Genomic DNA, 24,460 nt, shown 5'->3' with positions numbered 1-24,460 from the left:
ATGGTACATGTGCGCAACGTGCAGGTAAGCTACATGTGTATACATGTGCTATGCTGGTGCGCTGCACCCACCAACTCGTCATCTAGCATTAGGTATATCTCCCAATGCTGTCCCTCGCCCCTCCCTCCACCCCACAACAGTCCCCGAAGTGTGATGTTCCCCTTCTTGTGTCCACGTGTTCTCATTGTTCAATTCCCACCTATGAGTGAGAATATGTGGTGTTTGGTTTTTTGTTCTTGCGATAGTTTACTGAGAATGATGATTTCCAATTTCATCCATGTCCCTACAAAGGATATGAACTCATCATTTTTTATGGCTGCCTAGTATTCCATGGTGTATATGTGCCACATTTTCTTAATCCAGTCTATCATTGTTGGACATTTGGGTTGGTTCCAAGTCTTTGCTATTGTGTATAATGCCGCAAAAAACATACGTGTGCATGTGTCTTTATAGCAGCATGATTTATAGTCCTTTGGGTATATACCCAGTAATGGGATGGCTGGGTCAAATGGAATTTCTAATTCTAGATCCCTGAGGAATCGCCACAGTGACTTCCACAAGGGTTGAACTAGTTTACAGTCCCACCAACAGTGTAAAAGTGTTCCTATTTCTCCAAATCCTCTCCAGCACCTGTTGTTTCCTGACTTTTTAATGATTGCCATTCTAACTGGTGTGAGATGGTATCTCATTGTGGTTTTGATTTGCATTTCTCTGATGGCCAGTGATGGTGAGCATTTTTTCATGTGTTTTTTGGCTGCATAAATGTCTTCTTTGGAGGAGTGTCTGTTCATGTCCTTCGCCCACTTTTTGATGGGGTTGTTTGGTGTTTTCTTGTAAATTTGTTGGAGTTCATTGTAGATTCTGGATATTAGCCCTTTGTCAGATGAGTAGGTTGCGAAAATTTTCTCCCATTGTGTAGGTTGCCTGTTCACTCTGATGGTACTTTCCTTTGCTGTGCAGAAGCTCTTTAGTTTAATTAGATCCCATTTGTCAATTTTGGCTTTTGTTGCCAATGCTTTTGGTGTTTTAGACATGAAGTCCTTGCTTATGCCTATGTCCTGAATGGTATTGCCTAGGTTTTCTTCTAGGGTTTTTATGGTTTTAGGTCTAACGTTTAAGTCTTTAATCCATCTTGAGTTGATTTTTGTATAAGGTGTAAGGAAGGGATCCAGTTTCAGCTTTCTACATGTGGCTAGCCAATTTTCCCAGCACCATTTATTAAATAGGGAATCCTTTCTCCATTTCTTGTTTTGGTCAAGTTTGTCAAAGATCAGATTGTTGTAGATATGTGGCATTATTTCTGACGGCTCTGTTCTGTTCCATTGATCTATATCTCTGTTTGGTACCAGTACCATGCTGTTTTGGTTACTGTAGCCTTGTAGTATAGTTTGAAGTCAGGTAGCGTGATGCCTCCAGCTTTGTTCTTTTGGCTTAGGATTGACTTGGTGATGCGGGCTCTTTTTTGGTTCCATATGAACTTTAAAGTAGTTTTTTCCAATTCTGTGAAGAAAGTCATTGGTAACTTGATGGGGATGGCATTGAATCTGTAAATTACCTTGGGAAGGATGGCCATTTTCATGATATTGATTCTTCCTACCCATGAGCATGGAATGTTCTTCCATTTGTTTGTATCCTCTTTTATTTCCTTGAGCAGTGCTTTGTAGTTTTCTCCTTGAAGAGGTCCTTCACATCCCTTGGAAGTTGGATTCCTAGGTATTTTATTCTCTTTGAAGCAATTGTGAATGGGAGTTCACTCATGATTTGGCTCTCTGTTTGTCTGTTATTGATGTATAAGAATGCTTGTGATTTTTGTCCATTGATTTTGTATCCTGAGACTTTGCTGAAGTTGCTTATCAGCTTAAGGAGATTTTGGGCTGAGACAATGGGGTTTTCTAGATATACTATCACGTCATCTGCAAACAGGGACAATTTGACTTCTTTTTTTCCTAATTGAATACCCTTGATTTCCTTCTCTTGCCTAATTGCCCTGGCCAGAACTTCCAACACTATGTTGAATAGAAGTGGTGAGAGAGGGCATCCCTGTCTTGTGCCAGTTTTCAAAGTGAATGCTTCCAGTTTTTGCCCATTCAGTATGATATTGGCTGTGGGTTTGTCATAAATAGCTCTTATTATTTTGAGATACGACCCATCAATACCCAATTTATTGAGAGTTTTTAGCATGAAGGGTTGTTGAATTTTGTCAAAGGCCGTTTCTTCACGTATTGAGATAATCATGTGGTTTTTGACTTTGGTTCTGTTTATATGCTGGATTACATTTATTGATTTGCGTATATTGAACCAGACTTGCATCCCAGGGATGAAGCCCACTTGATCATGGTGGATAAGCTGTCTGATGTGCTGCTGGATTCGGTTTGCCAGTAATTTATTGAGGATTTTTGCATCAATATTCATCAAGGATATTGGTCTAAAATTCTCTTTTTTGATTGTGTCTCTGCCCAGCTTTGGTATCAGCATGATGCTGGCCTCATAAAATGAGTTAGGAAGGAATCCCTCTTTTTTATTGATTGGAATAGTTTCTGAAGTAATGGTTCCAGTTCCTCCTTGGACCTCTGGTAGAATTCGGCTGTGAACCCATCTGATCCTGGACTCTTTTTGGTTGGTAAGCTATTGATTATTGCCACAATTTCAGCTCCTGTTATTAGTCTATTCAGAGATTCAACTTCTTCCTGGTTTAGTCATGGGAGAGTGTATGTGTCGAGGAATTTATCCCTTTCTTTTTTTTTAATTTTTTTTCTTTTTATCATTATTATTATTATTATTATTATTATTATTATCATTATACTTTAGGCTCTATGGTACATGTGCGCAACGTGCAGGTAAGCTACATGTGTATACATGTGCCATGCTGGTGCGCTGCACCCACCAACTCGTCATCTAGCATTAGGTATATCTCCCAATGCTGTCCCTCGCCCCTCCCTCCACCCCACAACAGTCCCCGAAGTGTGATGTTCCCCTTCTTGTGTCCACGTGTTCTCATTGTTCAATTCCCACCTATGAGTGAGAATATGTGGTGTTTGGTTTTTTGTTCTTGCGATAGTTTACTGAGAACGATGATTTCCAATTTCATCCATGTCCCTACAAAGGATATGAACTCATCATTTTTTATGGCTGCCTAGTATTCCATGGTGTATATGTGCCACATTTTCTTAATCCAGTCTATCATTGTTGGACATTTGGGTTGGTTCCAAGTCTTTGCTATTGTGTATAATGCCGCAATAAACATACGTGTGCATGTGTCTTTATAGCAGCATGATTTATAGTCCTTTGGGTATATACCCAGTAATGGGATGGCTGGGTCAAATGGAATTTCTAGTTCTAGATCCCTGAGGAATCGCCACAGTGACTTCCACAAGGGTTGAACTAGTTTACAGTCCCACCAACAGTGTAAAAGTGTTCCTATTTCTCCACATCCTCTCCAGCACCTGTTGTTTCCTGACTTTTTAATGATTGCCATTCTAACTGGTGTGAGATGGTATCTCATTGTGGTTTTGATTTGCATTTCTCTGATGGCCAGTGATGGTGAGCATTTTTTCATGTGTTTTTTGGCTGCATAAATGTCTTCTTTGGAGGAGTGTCTGTTCATGTCCTTCGCCCACTTTTTGATGGGGTTGTTTGGTGTTTTCTTGTAAATTTGTTGGAGTTCATTGTAGATTCTGGATATTAGCCCTTTGTCAGATGAGTAGGTTGCGAAAATTTTCTCCCATTGTGTAGGTTGCCTGTTCACTCTGATGGTAGTTTCCTTTGCTGTGCAGAAGCTCTTTAGTTTAATTAGATCCCATTTGTCAATTTTGGCTTTTGTGGCCATTGCTTTTGGTGTTTTAGACATGAAGTCCTTGCCCATGCCTATGTCCTGAATGGTATTGCCTAGGTTTTCTTCTAGGGTTTTTATGGTTTTAGGTCTAACGTTTAAGTCTTTAATCCATCTTGAGTTGATTTTTGTATAAGGTGTAAGGAAGGGATCCAGTTTCAGCTTTCTACATGTGGCTAGCCAGTTTTCCCAGCACCATTTATTAAATAGGGAATCCTTTCTCCATTTCTTGTTTTTGTCAAGTTTGTCAAAGATCAGATTGTTGTAGATATGTGGCATTATTTCTGACGGCTCTGTTCTGTTCCATTGATCTATATCTCTGTTTGGTACCAGTACCATGCTGTTTTGGTTACTGTAGCCTTGTAGTATAGTTTGAAGTCAGGTAGCGTGATGCCTCCAGCTTTGTTCTTTTGGCTTAGGATTGACTTGGTGATGCGGGCTCTTTTTTGGTTCCATATGAACTTTAAAGTAGTTTTTTCCAATTCTGTGAAGAAAGTCATTGCTAACTTGATGGGGATGGCATTGAATCTGTAAATTACCTTGGGAAGGATGGCCATTTTCATGATATTGATTCTTCCTACCCATGAGCATGGAATGTTCTTCCATTTGTTTGTATCCTCTTTTATTTCCTTGAGCAGTGGTTTGTAGTTTTCTCCTTGAAGAGGTCCTTCACATCCCTTGGAAGTTGGATTCCTAGGTATTTTATTCTCTTTGAAGCAATTGTGAATGGGAGTTCACTCATGATTTGGCTCTCTGTTTGTCTGTTATTGATGTATAAGAATGCTTGTGATTTATGTCCATTGATTTTGTATCCTGAGACTTTGCTGAAGTTGCTTATCAGCTTAAGGAGATTTTGGGCTGAGACAATGGGGTTTTCTAGATATACTATCACGTCATCTGCAAACAGGGACAATTTGACTTCCTTTTTTCCTAATTGAATACCCTTGATTTCCTTCTCTTGCCTAATTGCCCTGGCCAGAACTTCCAACACTATGTTGAATAGAAGTGGTGAGAGAGGGCATCCCTGTCTTGTGCCAGTTTTCAAAGTGAATGCTTCCAGTTTTTGCCCATTCAGTATGATATTGGCTGTGGGTTTGTCATAAATAGCTCTTATTATTTTGAGATACGACCCATCAATACCCAATTTATTGAGAGTTTTTAGCATGAAGGGTTGTTGAATTTTGTCAAAGGCCGTTTCTTCACGTATTGAGATAATCATGTGGTTTTTGACTTTGGTTCTGTTTATATGCTGGATTACATTTATTGATTTGCGTATATTGAACCAGACTTGCATCCCAGGGATGAAGCCCACTTGATCATGGTGGATAAGCTGTCTGATGTGCTGCTGGATTCTGTTTGCCAGTAATTTATTGAGGATTTTTGCATCAATATTCATCAAGGATATTGGTCTAAAATCCTCTTTTTTGATTGTGTCTCTGCCCAGCTTTGGTAGCAGCATGATGCTGGCCTCATAAAATGAGTTAGGAAGCATTCCCTCTTTTTCTATTGATTGGAATAGTTTCTGAAGTAATGGTTCCAGTTCCTCCTTGGACCTCTGGTAGAATTCGGCTGTGAACCCATCTGATCCTGGACTCTTTTTGGCTGGTAAGCTATTGATTTTTGCCACAATTTCAGCTCCTGTTATTAGTCTATTCAGAGATTCAACTTCTTCCTGGTTTAGTCATGGGAGAGTGTATGTGTCGAGGAATTTATCCCTTTCTTTGTTTTTTAATTTTTTTTCTTTTTATCATTATTATTATTATTATTATTATTATACTTTAGGCTCTATGGTACATGTGCGCAACGTGCAGGTAAGCTACATGTGTATATATGTGCCATGTTGGTGCGCTGCACCCAAAAATTCGTCATCTAACATTAGGTATATCTCCCAATGCTATCCCTCGCCCCTCCCCCCACCCCACAACAGTCCCCGAAGTGTGATGTTCCCCTTCTTGTGTCCACGTGTTCTCATTGTTCAATTCCCACCTATGAGTGAGAATATGTGGTGTTTGGTTTTTTGTTCTTGCGATAGCTTACTGAGAACGATGATTTCCAATTTCATCCATGTCCCTACAAAGGATATGAACTCATCATTTTTTATGGCTGCCTAGTATTCCATGGTGTATATGTGCCACATTTTCTTAATCCAGTCTATCATTGTTGGACATTTGGGTTGGTTCCAAGTCTTTGCTATTGTGTATAATGCCGCAATAAACATACGTGTGCATGTGTCTTTATAGCAGCATGATTTATAGTCCTTTGGGTATATACCCAGTAATGGGATGGCTGGGTCAAATGGAATTTCTAGTTCTAGATCCCTGAGGAATCGCCACAGTGACTTCCACAAGGGTTGAACTAGTTTACAGTCCCACCAACAGTGTAAAAGTGTTCCTATTTCTCCACATCCTCTCCAGCACCTGTTGTTTCCTGACTTTTTAATGATTGCCATTCTAACTGGTGTGAGATGGTATCTCATTGTGGTTTTGATTTGCATTTCTCTGATGGCCAGTGATGGTGAGCATTTTTTCATGTGTTTTTTGGCTGCATAAATGTCTTCTATGGAGGAGTGTCTGTTCATGTCCTTCGCCCACATTTTGATGGGGTTGTTTGGTGTTTTCTTGTAAATTTGATGGAGTTCATTGTAGATTCTGGATATTAGCCCTTTGTCAGATGAGTAGGTTGCGAAAATTTTCTCCCATTGTGTAGGTTGCCTGTTCACTCTGATGGTAGTTTCCTTTGCTGTGCAGAAGCTCTTTAGTTTAATTAGATCCCATTTGTCAATTTTGGCTTTTGTGGCCATTGCTTTTGGTGTTTTAGACATGAAGTCCTTGCCCATGCCTATGTCCTGAATGGTGTTGCCTAGGTTTTCTTCTAGGGTTTTTATGGTTTTAGGTCTAAGGTTTAAGTCTTTAATCCATCTTGAGTTGATTTTTGTATAAGGTGTAAGGAAGGGATCCAGTTTCAGCTTTCTACATGTGGCTAGCCAGTTTTCCCAGCACCATTTATTAAATAGGGAATCCTTTCTCCATTTCTTGTTTTTGTCAGGTTTGTCAAAGATCAGATAGTTGTAGATATGTGGCATTATTTCTGACGGCTCTGTTCTGTTCCATTGATCTAGATCTCTGTTTTGGTACCAGTACCATGCTGTTTTGTTTACTGTAGCCTTGTAGTATAGTTTGAAGTCAGGTAGCGTGATGCCTCCAGCTTTGTTCTTTTGGCTTAGGATTGACTTTTTGATGCGGGCTCTTTTTTGGTTCCATATGAACTTTAAAGTAGTTTTTTCCAATTCTGTGCAGAAAGTCATTGGTAACTTGATGGGGAGGGCATTGAATCTGTAAATTACCTTGGGAAGCATGGCCATTTTCATGATATTGATTCTTCCTACCCATGAGCATGGAATGTTCTTCCATTTGTTTGTATCCTCTTTTATTTCCTTGAGCAGTGGTTTGTAGTTTTCTCCTTGAAGAGGTCCTTCACATCCCTTGGAAGTTGGATTCCTAGGTATTTTATTCTCTTTGAAGCAATTGTGAATGGGAGTTCACTCATGATTTGGCTCTCTGTTTGTCTGTTATTGATGTATAAGAATGCTTGTGATGTTTGTCCATTGATTTTGTATCCTGAGACTTTGCTGAAGTTGCTTATCAGCTTAAGGAGATTTTGGGCTGAGACAATGGGGTTTTCTAGATATACTATCACGTCATCTGCAAACAGGGACAATTTGACTTCTTTTTTTCCTAATTGAATACCCTTGATTTCCTTCTCTTGCCTAATTGCCCTGGCCAGAACTTCCAACACTATGTTGAACACAAGTGGTGAGAGAGGGCATCCCTGTCTTGTGCCAGTTTTCAAAGTGAATGCTTCCAGTTTTTGCCCATTCAGTATGATATTGGCTGTGGGTTTGTCATAAATAGCTCTTATTATTTTGAGATACGACCCATCAATACCCAATTTATTGAGAGTTTTTAGCATGAAGGGTTGTTGAATTTTGTCAAAGGCCTTTTCTTCACGTATTGAGATAATCATGTGGTTTTTGACTTTGGTTCTGTTTATATGCTGGATTTCATTTATTGATTTGCGTATATTGAACCAGACTTGCATCCCAGGGATGAAGCCCACTTGATCATGGTGGATAAGCTGTCTGATGTGCTGCTGCATTCGGTTTGCCAGTAATTCATTGAGGATTTTTGCATCAATATTCATCAAGGATATTGGTCTAAAATTCTCTTTTTTGATTGTGTCTCTGCCCAGCTTTGGTATCAGCATGATGCTGGCCTCATAAAATGAGTTAGGAAGGATTCCCTCTTTTTCTATTGATTGGAATAGTTTCTGAAGTAATGGTTCCAGTTCCTCCTTGGACCTCTGGTAGAATTCGGCTGTGAACCCATCTGATCCTGGACTCTTTTTGGTTGGTAAGCTATTGATTATTGCCACAATTTCAGCTCCTGTTATTAGTCTATTCAGAGATTCAAGTTCTTCCTGGTTTAGTCATGGGAGAGTGTATGTGTCGAGGAATATATCCCTTTCTTTTTTTTTTAATTTTTTTTCTTTTTATCATTATTATTATTATTATTATTATTATTATACTTTAGGCTCTATGGTACATGTGCGCAACGTGCAGGTAAGCTACGTGTGTATACATGTGCCATGCTGGTGCGCTGCACCCACCAACTCGTCATCTAGCATTAGGTATATCTCCCAATGCTGTCCCTCGCCCCTCCCCCCACCCCACAACAGTCCCCGAAGTGTGATGTTCCCCTTCTTGTGTCCACGTGTTCTCATTGTTCAATTCCCACCTATGAGTGAGAATATGTGGTGTTTGGTTTTTTGTTCTTGCGATAGTTTACTGAGAACGATGATTTCCAATTTCATCCATGTCCCTACAAAGGATATGAACTCATCATTTTTTATGGCTGCCTAGTATTCCATGGTGTATATGTGCCACATTTTCTTAATCCAGTCTATCATTGTTGGACATTTGGTTTGGTTCCAAGTCTTTGCTATTGTGTATAATGCCGCAATAAACATACGTGTGCATGTGTCTTTATAGCAGCATGATTTATAGTCCTTTGGGTATATACCCAGTAATGGGATGGCTGGGTCAAATGGAATTTCTAGTTCTAGATCCCTGAGGAATCGCCACAGTGACTTCCACAAAGGTTGAACTAGTTTACAGTCCCACCAACAGTGTAAAAGTGTTCCTATTTCTCCACATCCTCTCCAGCACCTGTTGTTTCCTGACTTTTTAATGATTGCCATTCTAACTGGTGTGAGATGGTATCTCATTGTGGTTTTGATTTGCATTTCTCTGATGGCCAGTGATGGTGAGCATTTTTTCATGTGTTTTTTGGCTGCATAAATGTCTTCTTTGGAGGAGTGTCTGTTCATGTCCTTCGCCCACTTTTTGATGGGGTTCTTTGGTGTTTTCTTGTAAATTTGTTGGAGTTCATTGTAGATTCTGGATATTAGCCCTTTGTCAGATGAGTAGGTTGCGAAAATTTTCTCCCATTGTGTAGGTTGCCTGTTCACTCTGATGGTAGTTTCCTTTGCTGTGCAGAAGCTCTTTAGTTTAATTAGATCCCATTTGTCAATTTTGGCTTTTGTGGCCATTGCTTTTGGTGTTTTAGACATGAAGTCCTTGCCCATGCCTATGTCCTGAATGGTATTGCCTAGGTTTTCTTCTAGGGTTTTTATGGTTTTAGGTCTAACGTTTAAGTCTTTAATCCATCTTGAGTTGATTTTTGTATAAGGTGTAAGGAAGGGATCCAGTTTCAGCTTTCTACATGTGGCTAGCCAGTTTTCCCAGCACCATTTATTAAATAGGGAATCCTTTCTCCATTTCTTGTTTTTGTCAAGTTTGTCAAAGATCAGATTGTTGTAGATATGTGGCATTATTTCTGACGGCTCTGTTCTGTTCCATTGATCTATATCTCTGTTTGGTACCAGTACCATGCTGTTTTGGTTACTGTAGCCTTGTAGTATAGTTTGAAGTCAGGTAGCGTGATGCCTCCAGCTTTGTTCTTTTGGCTTAGGATTGACTTGGTGATGCGGGCTCTTTTTTGGTTCCATATGAACTTTAAAGTAGTTTTTTCCAATTCTGTGAAGAAAGTCATTGGTAACTTGATGGGGATGGCATTGAATCTGTAAATTACCTTGGGAAGGATGGCCATTTTCATGATATTGATTCTTCCTACCCATGAGCATGGAATGTTCTTCCATTTGTTTGTATCCTCTTTTATTTCCTTGAGCAGTGGTTTGTAGTTTTCTCCTTGAAGAGGTTCTTCACATCCCTTGTAAGTTGGATTCCTAGGTATTTTATTCTCTTTGAAGCAATTGTGAATGGGAGTTCACTCATGATTTGGCTCTCTGTTTGTCTGTTATTGATGTATAAGAATGCTTGTGATTTTTGTCCATTGATTTTGTATCCTGAGACTTTGCTGAAGTTGCTTATCAGCTTAAGGAGATTTTGGGCTGAGACAATGGGGTTTTCTAGATATACTATCACGTCATCTGCAAACAGGGACAATTTGACTTCTTTTTTTCCTAATTGAATACCCTTGATTTCCTTATCTTGCCTAATTGCCCTGGCCAGAACTTCCAACACTATGTTGAATAGAAGTGGTGAGAGAGGGCATCCCTGTCTTGTGCCAGTTTTCAAAGTGAATGCTTCCAGTTTTTGCCCATTCAGTATGATATTGGCTGTGGGTTTGTCATAAATAGCTCTTATTATTTTGAGATACGACCCATCAATACCCAATTTATTGAGAGTTTTTAGCATGAAGGGTTGTTGAATTTTGTCAAAGGCCTTTTCTTCACGTATTGAGATAATCATGTGGTTTTTGACTTTGGTTCTGTTTATATGCTGGATTACATTTATTGATTTGCGTATATTGAACCAGACTTGCATCCCAGGGATGAAGCCCAGTTGATCATGGTGGATAAGCTGTCTGATGTGCTGCTGGATTCGGTTTGCCAGTAATTTATTGAGGATTTTTGCATCAATATTCATCAAGGATATTGGTCTAAAATTCTCTTTTTTGATTGTGTCTCTGCCCAGCTTTGGTATCAGCATGATGCTGGCCTCATAAAATGAGTTAGGAAGGAATCCCTCTTTTTCTATTGATTGGAATAGTTTCTGAAGTAATGGTTCCAGCTCCTCCTTGGACCTCTGGTAGAATTCGGCTGTGAACCCATCTGATCCTGGACTCTTTTTGGTTGGTAAGCTATTGATTATTGCCACAATTTCAGCTCCTGTTATTAGTCTATTCAGAGATTCAACTTCTTCCTGGTTTAGTCATGGGAGAGTGTATGTGTCGAGGAATTTATCCCTTTCTTTTTTTTTAATTTTTTTTCTTTTTATCATTATTATTATTATTATTATTATTATTATTATTATACTTTAGGCTCTATGGTACATGTGCGCAACGTGCAGGTAAGCTACATGTGTATACATGTGCCATGCTGGTGCGCTGCACCCACCAACTCGTCATCTAGAATTAGGTATATCTCCCAATGCTGTCCCTCGCCCCTCCCCTCACCCCACAACAGTCCCCGAAGTGTGATGTTCCCCTTCTTGTGTCCACGTGTTCTCATTGTTCAATTCCCACCTATGAGTGAGAATATGTGGTGTTTGGTTTTTTGTTCTTGCGATAGTTTACTGAGAACGATGATTTCCAATTTCATCCATGTCCCTACAAAGGATATGAACTCATCATTTTTTATGGCTGCCTAGTATTCCATGGTGTATATGTGCCACATTTTCTTAATCCAGTCTATCATTGTTGGACATTTGGGTTGGTTCCAAGTCTTTGCTATTGTGTATAATGCCGCAATAAACATACGTGTGCATGTGTCTTTATAGCAGCATGATTTATAGTCCTTTGGGTATATACCCAGTAATGGGATGGCTGGGTCAAATGGAATTTCTAGTTCTAGATCCCTGAGGAATCGCCACAGTGACTTCCACAAGGGTTGAACTAGTTTACAGTCCCACCAACAGTGTAAAAGTGTTCCTATTTCTCCACATCCTCTCCAGCACCTGTTGTTTCCTGACTTTTTAATGATTGCCATTCTAACTGGTGTGAGATGGTATCTCATTGTGGTTTTGATTTGCATTTCTCTGATGGCCAGTGATGGTGAGCATTTTTTCATGTGTTTTTTGGCTGCATAAATGTCTTCTTTGGAGGAGTGTCTGTTCATGTCCTTCGCCCACTTTTTGATGGGGTTGTTTGGTGTTTTCTTGTAAATTTGTTGGAGTTCATTGTAGATTCTGGATATTAGCCCTTTGTCAGATGAGTAGGTTGCGAAAATTTTCTCCCATTGTGTAGGTTGCCTGTTCACTCTGATGGTAGTTTCCTTTGCTGTGCAGAAGCTCTTTAGTTTAATTAGATCCCATTTGTCAATTTTGGCTTTTGTGGCCATTGCTTTTGGTGTTTTAGACATGAAGTCCTTGCCCATGCCTATGTCCTGAATGGTATGGCCTAGGTTTTCTTCTAGGGTTTTTATGGTTTTAGGTCTAACGTTTAAGTCTTTAATCCATCTTGAGTTGATTTTTGTATAAGGTGTAAGGAAGGGATCCAGTTTCAGCTTTCTACATGTGGCTAGCCAATTTTCCAAGCACCATTTATTAAATAGGGAATCCTTTCTCCATTTCTTGTTTTGGTCAAGTTTGTCAAAGATCAGATTGTTGTAGATATGTGGCATTATTTCTGACGGCTCTGTTCTGTTCCATTGATCTATATCTCTGTTTGGTACCAGTACCATGCTGTTTTGGTTACTGTAGCCTTGTAGTATAGTTTGAAGTCAGGTAGCGTGATGCCTCCAGCTTTGTTCTTTTGGCTTAGGATTGACTTGGTGATGCGGGCTCTTTTTTGGTTCCATATGAACTTTAAAGTAGGTTTTTCCAGTTCTGTGAAGAAAGTCATTGGTAACTTGATGGGGATGGCATTGAATCTGTAAATTACCTTGGGAAGGATGGCCATTTTCATGATATTGATTCTTCCTACCCATGAGCATGGAATGTTCTTCCATTTGTTTGTATCCTCTTTTATTTCCTTGAGCAGTGCTTTGTAGTTTTCTCCTTGAAGAAGTCCTTCACATCCCTTGGAAGTTGGATTCCTAGGTATTTTATTCTCTTTGAAGCAATTGTGAATGGGAGTTCACTCATGATTTGGCTCTCTGTTTGTCTGTTATTGATGTGTAAGAATGCTTGTGATTTTTGTCCATTGATTTTGTATCCTGAGACTTTGCTGAAGTTGCTTATCAGCTTAAGGAGATTTTGGGCTGAGACAATGGGGTTTTCTAGATATACTATCACGTCATCTGCAAACAGGGACAATTTGATTTCTTTTTTTCCTAATTGAATACCCTGATTTCCTTCTCTTGCCTAATTGCCCTGGCCAGAACTTCCAACACTATGTTGAATAGAAGTGGTGAGAGAGGGCATCCCTGTCTTGTGCCAGTTTTCAAAGTGAATGCTTCCAGTTTTTGCCCATTCAGTATGATATTGGCTGTGGGTTTGTCATAAATAGCTCTTATTATTTTGAGATACGACCCATCAATACCCAATTTATTGAGAGTTTTTAGCATGAAGGGTTGTTGAATTTTGTCAAAGGCCGTTTCTTCACGTATTGAGATAATCATGTGGTTTTTGACTTTGGTTCTGTTTATATGCTGGATTACATTTATTGATTTGCGTATATTGAGACAGACTTGCATCCCAGAGATGAAGCCCAGTTGATCATGGTGGATAAGCTGTCTGATGTGCTGCTGGATTCGGTTTGCCAGTAATTTATTGAGGATTTTTGCATCAATATTCATCAAGGATATTGGTCTAAAATTCTCTTTTTTGATTGTGTCTCTGCCCAGCTTTGGTAGCAGCATGATGCTGGCCTCATAAAATGAGTTAGGAAGGATTCCCTCTTTTTCTATTGATTGGAATAGTTTCTGAAGTAATGGTTCCAGTTCCTCCTTGGACCTCTGGTAGAATTCGGCTGTGAACCAATCTGATCCTGGACTCTTTTTGGTTGGTAAGCTATTGATTATTGCCACAATTTCAGCTCCTGTTATTAGTCTATTCAGAGATTCAACTTCTTCCTGGTTTAGTCATGGGAGAGTGTATGTGTCGAGGAATTTATCCCTTTCTTTTTTTTTTAATTTTTTTTCTTTTTATCATTATTATTATTATTATTATTATTATTATCATCATTATACTTTAGGCTCTATGGTACATGTGCGCAACGTGCAGGTAAGCTACATGTGTATACATGTGCCATGCTGGTGCGCTGCACCCACCAACTCGTCATCTAGCATTAGGTATATCTCCCAATGCTGTCCCTCGCCCCTCCCTCCACCCCACAACAGTCCCCGAAGTGTGATGTTCCCCTTCTTGTGTCCACGTGTTCTCATTGTTCAATTCCCACCTATGAGTGAGAATATGTGGTGTTTGGTTTTTTGTTCTTGCGATAGTTTACTGAGAACGATGATTTCCAATTTCATCCATGTCCCTACAAAGGATATGAACTCATCATTTTTTATGGCTGCCTAGTATTCCATGGTGTATATGTGCCACATTTTCTTAATCCAGTCTATCATTGTTGGACATTTGGGTTGGTTCCAAGTCTTTGCTATTGTGTATAATGCCGCAATAAACATACGTGTGCATGTGTCTTTATAGCAGCATGATTTATAGTCCTTTGGGTATATACCCAGTAATGGGATGGCTGGGTCAAATGGAATTTCTAGTTCTAGATCCCTGAGGAATCGCCACAGTGACTTCCACAAGGGTTGAACTAGTTTACAGTCCCACCAACAGTGTAAAAGTGTTCCTATTTCTCCACATCCTCTCCAGCACCTGTTGTTTCCTGACTTTTTAATGATTGCCATTCTAACTGGTGTGAGATGGTATCTCATTGTGGTTTTGATTTGCATTTCTCTGATGGCCAGTGATGGTGAGCATTTTTTCATGTGTTTTTTGGCTGCATAAATGTCTTCTTTGGAGGAGTGTCTGTTCATGTCCTTCGCCCACTTTTTGATGGGGTTGTTTGGTGTTTTCTTGTAAATTTGTTGGAGTTCATTGTAGATTCTGGATATTAGCCCTTTGTCAGATGAGTAGGTTGCGAAAATTTTCTCCCATTGTGTAGGTTGCCTGTTCACTCTGATGGTAGTTTCCTTTGCTGTGCAGAAGCTCTTTAGTTTAATTAGATCCCATTTGTCAATTTTGGCTTTTGTGGCCATTGCTTTTGGTGTTTTAGACATGAAGTCCTTGCCCATGCCTATGTCCTGAATGGTATTGCCTAGGTTTTCTTCTAGGGTTTTTATGGTTTTAGGTCTAACGTTTAAGTCTTTAATCCATCTTGAGTTGATTTTTGTATAAGGTGTAAGGAAGGGATCCAGTTTCAGCTTTCTACATGTGGCTAGCCAGTTTTCCCAGCACCATTTATTAAATAGGGAATCCTTTCTCCATTTCTTGTTTTTGTCAAGTTTGTCAAAGATCAGATTGTTGTAGATATGTGGCATTATTTCTGACGGCTCTGTTCTGTTCCATTGATCTATATCTCTGTTTGGTACCAGTACCATGCTGTTTTGGTTACTGTAGCCTTGTAGTATAGTTTGAAGTCAGGTAGCGTGATGCCTCCAGCTTTGTTCTTTTGGCTTAGGATTGACTTGGTGATGCGGGCTCTTTTTTGGTTCCATATGAACTTTAAAGTAGTTTTTTCCAATTCTGTGAAGAAAGTCATTGGTAACTTGATGGGGATGGCATTGAATCTGTAAATTACCTTGGGAAGGATGGCCATTTTCATGATATTGATTCTTCCTACCCATGAGCATGGAATGTTCTTCCATTTGTTTGTATCCTCTTTTATTTCCTTGAGCAGTGGTTTGTAGTTTTCTCCTTGAAGAGGTCCTTCACATCCCTTGGAAGTTGGATTCCTAGGTATTTTATTCTCTTTGAAGCAATTGTGAATGGGAGTTCACTCATGATTTGGCTCTCTGTTTGTCTGTTATTGATGTATAAGAATGCTTGTGATTTATGTCCATTGATTTTGTATCCTGAGACTTTGCTGAAGTTGCTTATCAGCTTAAGGAGATTTTGGGCTGAGACAATGGGGTTTTCTAGATATACTATCACGTCATCTGCAAACAGGGACAATTTGACTTCCTTTTTTCCTAATTGAATACCCTTGATTTCCTTCTCTTGCCTAATTGCCCTGGCCAGAACTTCCAACACTATGTTGAATAGAAGTGGTGAGAGAGGGCATCCCTGTCTTGTGCCAGTTTTCAAAGTGAATGCTTCCAGTTTTTGCCCATTCAGTATGATATTGGCTGTGGGTTTGTCATAAATAGCTCTTATTATTTTGAGATACGACCCATCAATACCCAATTTATTGAGAGTTTTTAGCATGAAGGGTTGTTGAATTTTGTCAAAGGCCGTTTCTTCACGTATTGAGATAATCATGTGGTTTTTGACTTTGGTTCTGTTTATATGCTGGATTACATTTATTGATTTGCGTATATTGAACCAGACTTGCATCCCAGGGATGAAGCCCACTTGATCATGGTGGATAAGCTGTCTGATGTGCTGCTGGATTCGGTTTGCCAGTAATTTATTGAGGATTTTTGCATCAATATTCATCAAGGATATTGGTCTAAAATTCTCTTTTTTGATTGTGTCTCTGCCCAGCTTTGGTATCAGCATGATGCTGGCCTCATAAAATGAGTTAGGAAGGAATCCCTCTTTTATATTGATTGGAATAGTTTCTGAAGTAATGGTTCCAGTTCCTCCTTGGACCTCTGGTAGAATTCGGCTGTGAACCCATCTGATCCTGGACTCTTTTTGGTTGGTAAGCTATTGATTATTGCCACAATTTCAGCTCCTGTTATTAGTCTATTCAGAGATTCAACTTCTTCCTGGTTTAGTCATGGGAGAGTGTATGTGTCGAGGAATTTATCCCTTTCTTTTTTTTTTAATTTTTTTTCTTTTTATCATTATTATTATTATTATTATTATTATTATCATCATTATACTTTAGGCTCTATGGTACATGTGCGCAACGTGCAGGTAAGCTACATGTGTATACATGTGCCATGCTGGTGCGCTGCACCCACCAACTCGTCATCTAGCATTAGGTATATCTCCCAATGCTGTCCCTCGCCCCTCCCTCCACCCCACAACAGTCCCCGAAGTGTGATGTTCCCCTTCTTGTGTCCACGTGTTCTCATTGTTCAATTCCCACCTATGAGTGAGAATATGTGGTGTTTGGTTTTTTGTTCTTGCGATAGTTTACTGAGAACGATGATTTCCAATTTCATCCATGTCCCTACAAAGGATATGAACTCATCATTTTTTATGGCTGCCTAGTATTCCATGGTGTATATGTGCCACATTTTCTTAATCCAGTCTATCATTGTTGGACATTTGGGTTGGTTCCAAGTCTTTGCTATTGTGTATAATGCCGCAATAAACATACGTGTGCATGTGTCTTTATAGCAGCATGATTTATAGTCCTTTGGGTATATACCCAGTAATGGGATGGCTGGGTCAAATGGAATTTCTAGTTCTAGATCCCTGAGGAATCGCCACAGTGACTTCCACAAGGGTTGAACTAGTTTACAGTCCCACCAACAGTGTAAAAGTGTTCCTATTTCTCCACATCCTCTCCAGCACCTGTTGTTTCCTGACTTTTTAATGATTGCCATTCTAACTGGTGTGAGATGGTATCTCATTGTGGTTTTGATTTGCATTTCTCTGATGGCCAGTGATGGTGAGCATTTTTTCATGTGTTTTTTGGCTGCATAAATGTCTTCTTTGGAGGAGTGTCTGTTCATGTCCTTCGCCCACTTTTTGATGGGGTTGTTTGGTGTTTTCTTGTAAATTTGTTGGAGTTCATTGTAGATTCTGGATATTAGCCCTTTGTCAGATGAGTAGGTTGCGAAAATTTTCTCCCATTGTGTAGGTTGCCTGTTCACTCTGATGGTAGTTTCCTTTGCTGTGCAGAAGCTCTTTAGTTTAATTAGATCCCATTTGTCAATTTTGGCTTTTGTGGCCATTGCTTTTGGTGTTTTAGACATGAAGTCCTTGCCCATGCCTATGTCCTGAATGGTATTGCCTAGGTTTTCTTCTAGGGTTTTTATGGTTTTAGGTCTAACGTTTAAGTCTTTAATCCATCTTGAGTTGATTTTTGTATAAGGTGTAAGGAAGGGATCCAGTTTCAGCTTTCTACATGTGGCTAGCCAGTTTTCCCAGCACCATTTATTAAATAGGGAAACCTTTCTCCATTTCTTGTTTTTGTCAAGTTTGTCAAAGATCAGATTGTTGTAGATATGTGGCATTATTTCTGACGGCTCTGTTCTGTTCCATTGATCTATATCTCTGTTTGGTACCAGTACCATGCTGTTTTGGTTACTGTAGCCTTGTAGTATAGTTTGAAGTCAGGTAGCGTGATGCCTCCAGCTTTGTTCTTTTGGCTTAGGATTGACTTGGTGATGCGGGCTCTTTTTTGGTTCCATATGAACTTTAAAGTAGTTTTTTCCAATTCTGTGAAGAAAGTCATTGGTAACTTGATGGGGATGGCATTGAATCTGTAAATTACCTTGGGAAGGATGGCCATTTTCATGATATTGATTCTTCCTACCCATGAGCATGGAATGTTCTTCCATTTGTTTGTATCCTCTTTTATTTCCTTGAGCAGTGCTTTGTAGTTTTCTCCTTGAAGAGGTCCTTCACATCCCTTGGAAGTTGGATTCCTAGGTATTTTATTCTCTTTGAAGCAATTGTGAATGGGAGTTCACTCATGATTTGGCTCTCTGTTTGTCTGTTATTGATGTATAAGAATGCTTGTGATTTATGTCCATTGATTTTGTATCCTGAGACTTTGCTGAAGTTGCTTATCAGCTTAAGGAGATTTTGGGCTGAGACAATGGGGTTTTCTAGATATACTATCACGTCATCTGCAAACAGGGACAATTTGACTTCCTTTTTTCCTAATTGAATACCCTTGATTTCCTTCTCTTGCCTAATTGCCCTGGCCAGAACTTCCAACACTATGTTGAATAGAAGTGGTGAGAGAGGGCATCCCTGTCTTGTGCCAGTTTTCAAAGTGAATGCTTCCAGTTTTTGCCCATTCAGTATGATATTGGCTGTGGGTTTGTCATAAATAGCTCTTATTATTTTGAGATACGACCCATCAATACCCAATTTATTGAGAGTTTTTAGCATGAAGGGTTGTTGAATTTTGTCAAAGGCCGTTTCTTCACGTATTGAGATAATCATGTGGTTTTTGACTTTGGTTCTGTTTATATGCTGGATTACATTTATTGATTTGCGTATATTGAACCAGACTTGCATCCCAGGGATGAAGCCCACTTGATCATGGTGGATAAGCTGTCTGATGTGCTGCTGGATTCTGTTTGCCAGTAATTTATTGAGGATTTTTGCATCAATATTCATCAAGGATATTGGTCTAAAATCCTCTTTTTTGATTGTGTCTCTGCCCAGCTTTGGTAGCAGCATGATGCTGGCCTCATAAAATGAGTTAGGAAGCATTCCCTCTTTTTCTATTGATTGGAATAGTTTCTGAAGTAATGGTTCCAGTTCCTCCTTGGACCTCTGGTAGAATTCGGCTGTGAACCCATCTGATCCTGGACTCTTTTTGGCTGGTAAGCTATTGATTTTTGCCACAATTTCAGCTCCTGTTATTAGTCTATTCAGAGATTCAACTTCTTCCTGGTTTAGTCATGGGAGAGTGTATGTGTCGAGGAATTTATCCCTTTCTTTGTTTTTAATTTTTTTTCTTTTTATCATTATTATTATTATTATTATTATTATTATTATACTTTAGGCTCTATGGTACATGTGCGCAACGTGCAGGTAAGCTACATGTGTATACATGTGCTATGCTGGTGCGCTGCACCCACCAACTCGTCATCTAGCATTAGGTATATCTCCCAATGCTGTCCCTCTCCCCTCCCTCCACCCCACAACAGTCCCCGAAGTGTGATGTTCCCCTTCTTGTGTCCACGTGTTCTCATTGTTCAATTCCCACCTATGAGTGAGAATATGTGGTGTTTGGTTTTTTGTTCTTGCGATAGTTTACTGAGAATGATGATTTCCAATTTCATCCATGTCCCTACAAAGGATATGAACTCATCATTTTTTATGGCTGCCTAGTATTCCATGGTGTATATGTGCCACATTTTCTTAATCCAGTCTATCATTGTTGGACATTTGGGTTGGTTCCAAGTCTTTGCTATTGTGTATAATGCCGCAAAAAACATACGTGTGCATGTGTCTTTATAGCAGCATGATTTATAGTCCTTTGGGTATATACCCACTAATGGGATGGCTGGGTCAAATGGAATTTCTAATTCTAGATCCCTGAGGAATCGCCACAGTGACTTCCACAAGGGTTGAACTAGTTTACAGTCCCACCAACAGTGTAAAAGTGTTCCTATTTCTCCACATCCTCTCCAGCACCTGTTGTTTCCTGACTTTTTAATGATTGCCATTCTAACTGGTGTGAGATGGTATCTCATTGTGGTTTTGATTTGCATTTCTCTGATGGCCAGTGATGGTGAGCATTTTTTCATGTGTTTTTTGGCTGCATAAATGTCTTCTTTGGAGGAGTGTCTGTTCATGTCCTTCGCCCACTTTTTGATGGGGTTGTTTGGTGTTTTCTTGTAAATTTGTTGGAGTTCATTGTAGATTCTGGATATTAGCCCTTTGTCAGATGAGTAGGTTGCGAAAATTTTCTCCCATTGTGTAGGTTGCCTGTTCACTCTGATGGTACTTTCCTTTGCTGTGCAGAAGCTCTTTAGTTTAATTAGATCCCATTTGACAATTTTGGCTTTTGTTGCCAATGCTTTTGGTGTTTTAGACATGAAGTCCTTGCTTATGCCTATGTCCTGAATGGTATTGCCTAGGTTTTCTTCTAGGGTTTTTACGGTTTTAGGTCTAACGTTTAAGTCTTTAATCCATCTTGAGTTGATTTTTGTATAAGGTGTAAGGAAGGGATCCAGTTTCAGCTTTCTACATGTGGCTAGCCAATTTTCCCAGCACCATTTATTAAATAGGGAATCCTTTCTCCATTTCTTGTTTTGGTCAAGTTTGTCAAAGATCAGATTGTTGTAGATATGTGGCATTATTTCTGACGGCTCTGTTCTGTTCCATTGATCTATATCTCTGTTTGGTACCAGTACCATGCTGTTTTGGTTACTGTAGCCTTGTAGTATAGTTTGAAGTCAGGTAGCGTGATGCCTCCAGCTTTGTTCTTTTGGCTTAGGATTGACTTGGTGATGCGGGCTCTTTTTTGGTTCCATATGAACTTTAAAGTAGTTTTTTCCAATTCTGTGAAGAAAGTCATTGGTAACTTGATGGGGATGGCATTGAATCTGTAAATTACCTTGGGAAGGATGGCCATTTTCATGATATTGATTCTTCCTACCCATGAGCATGGAATGTTCTTCCATTTGTTTGTATCCTCTTTTATTTCCTTGAGCAGTGCTTTGTAGTTTTCTCCTTGAAGAGGTCCTTCACATCCCTTGGAAGTTGGATTCCTAGGTATTTTATTCTCTTTGAAGCAATTGTGAATGGGAGTTCACTCATGATTTGGCTCTCTGTTTGTCTGTTATTGATGTATAAGAATGCTTGTGATTTTTGTCCATTGATTTTGTATCCTGAGACTTTGCTGAAGTTGCTTATCAGCTTAAGGAGATTTTGGGCTGAGACAATGGGGTTTTCTAGATATACTATCACGTCATCTGCAAACAGGGACAATTTGACTTCTTTTTTTCCTAATTGAATACCCTTGATTTCCTTCTCTTGCCTAATTGCCCTGGCCAGAACTTCCAACACTATGTTGAATAGAAGTGGTGAGAGAGGGCATCCCTGTCTTGTGCCAGTTTTCAAAGTGAATGCTTCCAGTTTTTGCCCATTCAGTATGATATTGGCTGTGGGTTTGTCATAAATAGCTCTTATTATTTTGAGATACGACCCATCAATACCCAATTTATTGAGAGTTTTTAGCATGAAGGGTTGTTGAATTTTGTCAAAGGCCGTTTCTTCACGTATTGAGATAATCATGTGGTTTTTGACTTTGGTTCTGTTTATATGCTGGATTACATTTATTGATTTGCGTATATTGAACCAGACTTGCATCCCAGGGATGAAGCCCACTTGATCATGGTGGATAAGCTGTCTGATGTGCTGCTGGATTCGGTTTGCCAGTAATTTATTGAGGATTTTTGCATCAATATTCATCAAGGATATTGGTCTAAAATTCTCTTTTTTGATTGTGTCTCTGCCCAGCTTTGGTATCAGCATGATGCTGGCCTCATAAAATGAGTTAGGAAGGAATCCCTCTTTTTTATTGATTGGAATAGTTTCTGAAGTAATGGTTCCAGTTCCTCCTTGGACCTCTGGTAGAATTCGGCTGTGAACCCATCTGATCCTGGACTCTTTTTGGTTGGTAAGCTATTGATTATTGCCACAATTTCAGCTCCTGTTATTAGTCTATTCAGAGATTCAACTTCTTCCTGGTTTAGTCATGGGAGAGTGTATGTGTCGAGGAATTTATCCCTTTCTTTTTTTTTAATTTTTTTTCTTTTTATCATTATTATTATTATTATTATTATTATTATTATCATTATACTTTAGGCTCTATGGTACATGTGCGCAACGTGCAGGTAAGCTACATGTGTATACATGTGCCATGCTGGTGCGCTGCACCCACCAACTCGTCATCTAGCATTAGGTATATCTCCCAATGCTGTCCCTCGCCCCTCCCTCCACCCCACAACAGTCCCCGAAGTGTGATGTTCCCCTTCTTGTGTCCACGTGTTCTCATTGTTCAATTCCCACCTATGAGAGAGAATATGTGGTGTTTGGTTTTTTGTTCTTGCGATAGTTTACTGAGAACGATGATTTCCAATTTCATCCATGTCCCTACAAAGGATATGAACTCATCATTTTTTATGGCTGCCTAGTATTCCATGGTGTATATGTGCCACATTTTCTTAATCCAGTCTATCATTGTTGGACATTTGGGTTGGTTCCAAGTCTTTGCTATTGTGTATAATGCCGCAATAAACATACGTGTGCATGTGTCTTTATAGCAGCATGATTTATAGTCCTTTGGGTATATACCCAGTAATGGGATGGCTGGGTCAAATGGAATTTCTAGTTCTAGATCCCTGAGGAATCGCCACAGTGACTTCCACAAGGGTTGAACTAGTTTACAGTCCCACCAACAGTGTAAAAGTGTTCCTATTTCTCCACATCCTCTCCAGCACCTGTTGTTTCCTGACTTTTTAATGATTGCCATTCTAACTGGTGTGAGATGGTATCTCATTGTGGTTTTGATTTGCATTTCTCTGATGGCCAGTGATGGTGAGCATTTTTTCATGTGTTTTTTGGCTGCATAAATGTCTTCTTTGGAGGAGTGTCTGTTCATGTCCTTCGCCCACTTTTTGATGGGGTTGTTTGGTGTTTTCTTGTAAATTTGTTGGAGTTCATTGTAGATTCTGGATATTAGCCCTTTGTCAGATGAGTAGGTTGCGAAAATTTTCTCCCATTGTGTAGGTTGCCTGTTCACTCTGATGGTAGTTTCCTTTGCTGTGCAGAAGCTCTTTAGTTTAATTAGATCCCATTTGTCAATTTTGGCTTTTGTGGCCATTGCTTTTGGTGTTTTAGACATGAAGTCCTTGCCCATGCCTATGTCCTGAATGGTATTGCCTAGGTTTTCTTCTAGGGTTTTTATGGTTTTAGGTCTAACGTTTAAGTCTTTAATCCATCTTGAGTTGATTTTTGTATAAGGTGTAAGGAAGGGATCCAGTTTCAGCTTTCTACATGTGGCTAGCCAGTTTTCCCAGCACCATTTATTAAATAGGGAATCCTTTCTCCATTTCTTGTTTTTGTCAAGTTTGTCAAAGATCAGATTGTTGTAGATATGTGGCATTATTTCTGACGGCTCTGTTCTGTTCCATTGATCTATATCTCTGTTTGGTACCAGTACCATGCTGTTTTGGTTACTGTAGCCTTGTAGTATAGTTTGAAGTCAGGTAGCGTGATGCCTCCAGCTTTGTTCTTTTGGCTTAGGATTGACTTGGTGATGCGGGCTCTTTTTTGGTTCCATATGAACTTTAAAGTAGTTTTTTCCAATTCTGTGAAGAAAGTCATTGCTAACTTGATGGGGATGGCATTGAATCTGTAAATTACCTTGGGAAGGATGGCCATTTTCATGATATTGATTCTTCCTACCCATGAGCATGGAATGTTCTTCCATTTGTTTGTATCCTCTTTTATTTCCTTGAGCAGTGGTTTGTAGTTTTCTCCTTGAAGAGGTCCTTCACATCCCTTGGAAGTTGGATTCCTAGGTATTTTATTCTCTTTGAAGCAATTGTGAATGGGAGTTCACTCATGATTTGGCTCTCTGTTTGTCTGTTATTGATGTATAAGAATGCTTGTGATTTATGTCCATTGATTTTGTATCCTGAGACTTTGCTGAAGTTGCTTATCAGCTTAAGGAGATTTTGGGCTGAGACAATGGGGTTTTCTAGATATACTATCACGTCATCTGCAAACAGGGACAATTTGACTTCCTTTTTTCCTAATTGAATACCCTTGATTTCCTTCTCTTG

The sequence above is a fragment of the Pongo pygmaeus genome, chromosome 13 (genome assembly GCF_028885625.2).
Source record: "Pongo pygmaeus isolate AG05252 chromosome 13, NHGRI_mPonPyg2-v2.0_pri, whole genome shotgun sequence".
Lineage (NCBI taxonomy): Eukaryota > Metazoa > Chordata > Mammalia > Primates > Hominidae > Pongo > Pongo pygmaeus.
Note: the sequence above shows the minus strand (reverse complement) of the source record.